The sequence below is a fragment of the Vicugna pacos genome, chromosome X (assembly GCF_048564905.1).
Source record: "Vicugna pacos chromosome X, VicPac4, whole genome shotgun sequence".
Classification (NCBI taxonomy): Eukaryota; Metazoa; Chordata; class Mammalia; order Artiodactyla; family Camelidae; genus Vicugna; species Vicugna pacos.
Window position 1 is genome coordinate 110,663,724 of NC_133023.1, and position 6,575 is coordinate 110,670,298.

Below are 6,575 nucleotides of genomic sequence, written 5' to 3' on the forward strand. Positions count from 1 at the left end.
GAAAAATATCTCCCGAGCAAGGGCACAACAGAATGGAGGTGCTGGGGTTTGAACCCATGACCTCATGTGTGCTAAGCATGTGCTCTACCACTGAGCTACATCCCCACCTCATGCACCTGTCTTTTTTAAAGTAACCTTTATGAAGTAAAACAAATTTATTCCCTTAAAAAGACTAGTTATAGTGGTAACCAGTTGGGTTTTTTGGTGGGGGAGAGGGGGTGCAGAGGAGCAGGTTCTGGGAGTTAGGAGTGAAAGGAAATTTACTTTTTTTCCTATGCTTTTGTACTATTTTTCTCTTTTACCAGGCAAGCATGGCCTACTTAAAACAAATAAAGATGTAAAACAAAATAAAAGAGAAAATTAAATGTTGAAAAATTCCTTGCCCAGTAAATAAGACTTTGGACTAAGAAATAAGAAAACTGATAAATAGGGTTTTGGTTTTGCCCCTGTCACTTACTCTCTGTGAGACTTGGGTAAGTCAGTTGGCCTCTCTGAGCCTCATTTCCACATCTGCATGAATACATGGTTATTTGCTTTGAGGATGATGTGCCACTTAAATGCTTTGAAAAGGAAGATTACAAGGATGCTTTTTACCTTAATAGCATAGTCCCTCGTGACACAACCCTTGCAAAATCAGTACAGTTGGTGAGAACTGATGCTTCATTTGGGGGGTGGGGTTGAAAAAAACATCTTTTTTAAAGAACTACAGTTGCTCACTACTTAAAAAGTTATCTAGCAAAAACTCATTTATTTCATGCTATGAACTTGGTATGGGGAATTCAAAGATAAGTACATTATAATCCTTGACTTCAAACTCATATTTATGTATGAGAGAAACAAACAAAACACTATATTATCTTATAAGCAGAAACATAGAGTTATGTACAGGGCATTACTGGAGAACCCAAATGTGGATGTTGGGGTGACAGGGGTTTGAGAAGGCATCACAAAAAATGTGATATCTGGTTAGAGTCTTGACAGATGAGTAGGGTTACTTCAGGTGGGAGAGGTCAGAGGAGGGCATTTAAAGGCTAGGGAGCAGCATGTGCAAAGGCATGGAGCTTTAGACAGGATGAGTTATTGGGTTCAGGGATCTGTGGTGGATCAGACTGGTCAAGTGCAGGGTGCATTTAGGGGAGTTGGGGGAGTGATGAGAGAAGAGGCTGGAGGCACTGGCAGGGGCCAGAGCAGAAAATCTCTTGGAGGTCAATTTAAAGAATGTGGACTTTTTCTGAAGACAATAGGGAACTATTGAAGGATTAAAAGCAAGGAAGAGTCCCCCAGAGTTTTCTGTTTTAGAAAGGTCAATCTGTCAATAATGTGGAGAATAGGAAATGATGCTGGAATCAAAAGCTGAACCAAGATGGGTCAGGGAGGAGACAGAAGGAGGGACAGATTTCAGAAGTATTTGGAAGGCAGACTCAACAGGACTTGATGATTGATTTGATCTGAGGGTTGTGGAAGAAGAGATTGTCAAGGCTGACTCCCGGGTTTTTGGCTTAGGTGACTGGGTAGGTGGAAGTGCCACTCATGAAAACTGGGGAGAATGGAGGAGGAAGTCTGAAGGAAGTTGTGAGTTGCTTGGCTCCAGACATGTTGAGTTGGAGGTCCTTGTGGACATCCAGGTTGAAATGTTCAACAGAGAATTGGAAAATAAGACTAGAGCTGTGGAGAGTTTGAACTGAAGGTAGAAATTTGAGAATCATCCGCGTACAGGTTATCACAGCCATGGAAACAGCTGAGAACAGCCAAGCAGTAGGCAGGCAACGAAGAGAGGTGAAAGCCAAAGGTGAAATCCTGGAGAATGAGAACACCAAGACGCTATTGCCAGAGGGGCGAGAGAAGAAACAAGAATGGGAATAAAAGTCAAGGGAGAAGACAATTTCAAAGAAAGTGTGACAGCTGTGACAAATGTTGCAGGAGGTAATGTAAGATTAGGACAGGAAAGTGTTGACTTGATATGGCGATGAAGAAGGCACTGTGAGGAACATGGGAAAAGCATTTTTGGGATGGAGTTAGGGAGAAGGCAGAGGATAGATTGCAGTCTGTCAAGGAGTAAATGGTAGTTATGAGGTGTGCAAACATCTGATAATGACATCCCTTTTAAGAAACTTGATGGTGAATGGAAAGAGGGCAGTAAATCAATACCTAGAGAGAACTTCAGGCTCAAATGGAGGGTGTGTTTTATTTTTAATTTTCATTTTGAATGGGAGAGACTTTTCCTCTTTGCTCTCCTCTCGTTTTTACCTCTCCCCCTCCTCTTCCTCCCCCTCTTCTTCTTTCTCTCTCTCACTCTCCCCGCCCTCGCTCAATGAAAAAGCTATGGTTCTAAGAGATTCAGCTATTTGCCATGGTTACATAGTTTATAAGCATGTTGTATGCCAGCAGAAGAACCCAGTGACAGTGGAGAGACTGAAAAATATAAAAGGTGATTTTTCACTTGACCCTTTTTGTGAGTGTGGACCCTGCAAAATGAGACACACAAAATGGAAATCTGAAGTTCCAACCAGGCCCATGTGCTGAAAGTTTGACAGGTGTAGAAGAGACTACGATATTGTGGTCTGGTCATATAATAGCTAATCTTCATTGAGCAGTTACTATGGGCCAAGCACTCAGTTAAGCACTTTACCTACATTAACTCATTTAAGTCCCACAACAACCCTATGAGGTAGGTACTGTTATCACCTTCATTTAACAGACATGAAATTTGAATCACAGAAAGGTTCAATGATTTGCTCAAGGCCACATAGTTATTGTGTGCTGGATCTTCCAGAGCCTTCAAGTGACCCTTTAGAGGAGGAAACTGATGCTAAGGGAGGTGGAGTCATTCGTCCAAGAACCCATCTCTGGTGAGTGTTGGACTTGTAATGCAAACCCAGGCTCTGTCTGGTACCAAAGCCACGCTCTTAATCACTACATTGTCATAAATGGCAGCTATTAAAATAGAGAATTTGCTAGATCCAGCTTGGTAAGGCAAAACATTCCCTGAACTTAAGTAATGGTACAAATTGCCCTTATTCCAGGGAGCCGATAGTGAGGGCATGTACTTGCCTTGGAAATGCACCACATGGTATGATGCAGCCAGGGAATTTGTAGAAAGCCTCCTGGTGAAAGGAGAGACTGCAAAAAATAGAGCTACTCAAGTAGGGTGGCAATAGCTGAGTTCTCACGTGAATTCTTCAGGTGGCTTTATGACAGCAGCCATGCTCTGTGAGCAAGAAAGCCCTTGGCTCAGATGTCCTTCCTCCTCCTGGCCTGAGATTTGATAACAAGCTGTTCTGATGCCACTAATCCAAGCTTGTAGACTCTAAATGTTACTCTAGTTGTGAAGTATAATGAAGCAAGGAGTGTGAGGCTGGGAAGAACAACCTCGTTGCTGTCCCTTCAGGGATGACTGGCTTGCCAGTGGGAAGAGTGTGTGGAACAGGGAAAGGCAGATGGTTGTACTGCCAAAATCCCTGCCACAGTACTCGCTGGTCGCTGCCAGAGTTTTCATTTGGTGATTGGTTTTTGAAATATAGCACGATACTAGTCTTTGTATTTGGAATATTATTAATGTTTAATCAGATTGGTATCATTTTTTATTCAACAATGCAACTTACCAGGCTTTGATGTCTTTGTAACTTTGGTTCTCTTATACCCAAGGACCAGCTTGGGTATGTGTATGCATGCAGACTTTATCTGATTTTATAATTTGCCTTCCACATCTGTTTGTCTATGATCAATAGGTTAATGGAAAGCAAATGAATAGAAATGTGGTGTATAATAAACCACAGAAGTCAGGCTTTCATTCCACATATACATACTGAGCATTGCTATGTACCAGGATCTGTGTGGGTTAAAAAAATTGTATAAGATGCAGTCCCTGCCCTCAAAGAGATTATTCTACAGTTCTTCCATTGAGCAGGTGATACTACTACCTGGTTTCCTAATCCCTTGGTGGTTCCCGTGTTTGGCTGATTTGTTTTTCATCAGCCAAGCAGCCTGGGAAAATCTTTAATCCTAACATAGTGAGTTTGAACTTAAGATTTTGACAGCCAGGAATGACAAGATGATGATGATGATGATGATGATGATGATCATCGTCATCATCATCCCAACATTGATAATAGTAAATGGAGAATGGAGAGAGGGAAGTGGGGGCACATAGAAAGATTCATGGGAGGTGATACATTCTAGACAAAGTTGAGATATTTGCATGGCTCAGTGAAAAGGAAAAATAACTTTGAGAGGCAACTTAACATTTCAGCAAGAAGGGTTTCCATTCTTTGGTGATAGGTGGGGGAAAAGGCTTATGGGAAAAAGTGAAAGAAATAAATTTTATTTACTGCCTTTCTTTCACATAGAACTTTTTTTAAAATTTTAAATGTGCTAGTGAAATTTGGGAGAGCAGGAGGCCCTGCTAGTGGACTGAGGGGAAAGATGAAGACAGACCACCAGTTTTCCAAAGAGCAGAGCAAACTGAAGGAAAGATGGAGGCACTGATAGCCTCAGCAACAACTGAGTAAATATAGCCCTTTCTCTGGAAAAATATATGTATAAAATATTTAACAGACATTAAATGCTAACAATGAATTAATGAAAACACCCGAAACATTTTATTTATGTAGCAAGTTTTTTCCCCTTTAGAAAATGTGCTGTTTTAAAATTTAACATCATTTCATATGTGATTCAGGCAGAAAGTAGTGTGGGTCTCTAGAGCAGCGAGTACTATAAGAATGAGGGTAGATGAAAGAAATCTGACAAGTCACTGTAAGAAGGGTCCAAGTTCAAGAATACTGTGATCGAATGGATTGTTGGGTGTCAGACGCTTCCAGTGAGACCCAGCATGCCCCCTACCCCCATACATGTGCGGGAAGGGTGAGGAAAATAAAAGCTGTTTGCAGCTGATCTGACACCATGTGTCTCCCTGCTCTACTCGGGGGCTCTGATAGGGAGGGACAGTACCTTCCACCTGGCATGGCCTCTGAGTAGCTTTGTGAACTCCTTTGGGCTATTATGTTGGTTGGTACTTTGGCTTCTTTGGCTCCCAGCACCAGCTGATGCCCTGTGCTGAGTCCCAGTTGGGCAGGCTCTATTGCTCAGTGCTGTAGCTGTCTCCAGGGCATTGTTCTTGAGACTTCCAACAGGGCAGATTTGTGCAGTTGGCCCATCTGGACAAGATCTATAACAAGTAGAGCTCTGTGCAATAAGCTCATCTCCATAGTCCACCCCCTGCCACCCCCGCCTTCGGGCTGCAGCAGCCTGACACCCCAGCCCCGCCATAGAGAGTATCAAAGAGATACTCTCTGCTCCTTTCAAAGGGGTATTGCTTGGGGCTTCTCATTGATTGGCACTACCTGGGCAGAAATGGGAAAACAGGGACTCTCTGCCCTCTCAATTCAATCTCCTCGGCCACCAGAGTCATAATTAAAACAGTCAATAAGATTCATTTCTGGTCCAGCTTATCCTGGTCAGCCCGGGATGCTCTCCCCAAAGCCAAGAGACAGACGAGAGGAGTATCTCAGTGAACAGGAAAGAGCAAACAAGCTCAATAGGAAAAGGGGGGAAAGAAAGCTGAGTTCTTGCTCTGACTATAGGATTTGCTTTGGTCATTGGACTTACTGACTTTCAATTTTGACCACTATTTTGAGGAAGGGAGGGAGGGACAGGGTGGGAGGAAGATATGAGAGAGGGAGAGAAAGAGAGAGAGAGAGATTGGACTCACATAGTTAATTATTCTAGGTCCAGAGAAATGTACAAGATGTTTAAGAGATCATTTGATCACCTGTCTTCCAGCTGTTTAGCCCCACCCTTTAATCTTTCCTTTTTCAGTTCCTCACAATTGGGTCATTTCAAAGGACTTGGAGCACCAGGCCCAGACTTCCCCACCTCCCAGTGGATGTCAGGCCTGAAATGGGCTCTCCCACACTCTCTCTATTCTGACATTCCTGGTAGCTTCAACTGAATGCTGCCCCTCCTCACTGTGGAAGGAGAAGGGAAGCAAGAGAAGGATTAAGAAATAGCTCCAACTTACGGTTTTCTAACTTCTACAACACCATCCTGAGATTGACCAAGTCAATGTTTGTCCAGGAAGGGGTCCTCTATATACCTAGTTCCCTCCCAGGAACCTCAGAGATCACTTTATCTAGGATGAGGCTGCACGGCACCATTATTTGCTCACTAAAAGGAAGTGAAGGAACAAGTGGAAAATGAGGGGTCCTGTGAAATAAAGAGACTGTGGAGAAAAAGAAGAAAAAATGAATGCCCAGCCAACAGAAGACTTTCTGAGCATAGTTTCTGTATTCTACTCCTCCTAGATCCCACTGCCTTGGATCTGACTTTTCTTGAAAGTTTTCTAGCATCACCAAGTAACTTTCTTAAAGACTAAGCATTTTTATCTTTTTATACTCCACAGCAGTCAAACACCTGCCACCATGCTAGTTAGGGAATAAAACAAGTATTTCTGAGAGCTGAAAGGGTGGTCTTTCTGAGAGCCAAAGATTGCTGACTCCATTCTGACAGTGTTACACTTCCAAGGAAACTTGAAGACCTCTCTGTTGGGTCATATAGCGATGCCCTCCTCTGGTATAGCT